A 982-nucleotide genomic window follows, 5' to 3' on the forward strand; every position below is an offset into this window, starting at 1 on the left:
AATCCGTAGTGCAGAGAAGACAGTGTACGAGCTTCAGTCTATATAGGGCGCGCGCGCAGCGCGTTTATTCTCATCATCATCATCATCTGTTCAAGCTCACTGATTTTCCGACTACGTCATCATCGAAACAGCACTGACAAGTCAATAAGTAGTTTCGAAATTGAACGTCAAGGGGTTGCTCAGGGAGACTTATACTGGGTTCAAGTTATTACCACCCACGTAAACCCAGTTGTAAGACTGTGAGAAGACTATCATTAGTATAAGTCCAGGAGGGCTTGTTATAGGCTATGCCAAATATAATTCTTGTAACCCATTTATCTGACAATATAGAAGTTACATGTGCCTGTCCGTGAGTATCGGTGCCTGTAGAGAAATGTATACACTTGGCACAGATTTCACATAATGGATCAAAGACAACATCTCTGTGATTGTGTTTTTCTTTTTGTGTGTTGTTTATAGCATTCTTTTCCCCAATAAAGGGTTTATCTAAATGCAAAATATATTTTTCTGGTGTACTTTCAGAATTTTTACATGTGCTCTATGAATGTGAAAGGAGTTTGTTTCTTTGCTATTTATCCAGGTTAGTGCTGCAAAGGAACACCTGTTCTCAACTCACCTGGTAAAATAAAGAATAAACTAATTAAAACAAAGATTTACCATGGATTTTGTTGAGCACATGCCTTTTTCTTTTTACTCTGTTATGGAGGCCAATAATGGGCAGAAAATGCAGTGTTGATCCATGCATATTTTTAAGCTCAACCAATGAACACGGAAATAAACCTACATTTTGAGCCTCAGGGATATCCATGAGGAGTTTCTATTCTCATCATCATGTCATTGATGGAGAGAATAGGTGGCTAGATATTTGCAGTTTCTGAGAGATAAAAACAACAAATATTGAAATATTACATATTAAGGAAACATTTAATTGCAGGTGCATCTAAAAAAATATTTATTGTGGAAAGGTTAATTTCTTCACCAT

This window comes from Esox lucius, chromosome 11 (assembly GCF_011004845.1).
Source record: "Esox lucius isolate fEsoLuc1 chromosome 11, fEsoLuc1.pri, whole genome shotgun sequence".
NCBI lineage: Eukaryota > Metazoa > Chordata > Actinopteri > Esociformes > Esocidae > Esox > Esox lucius.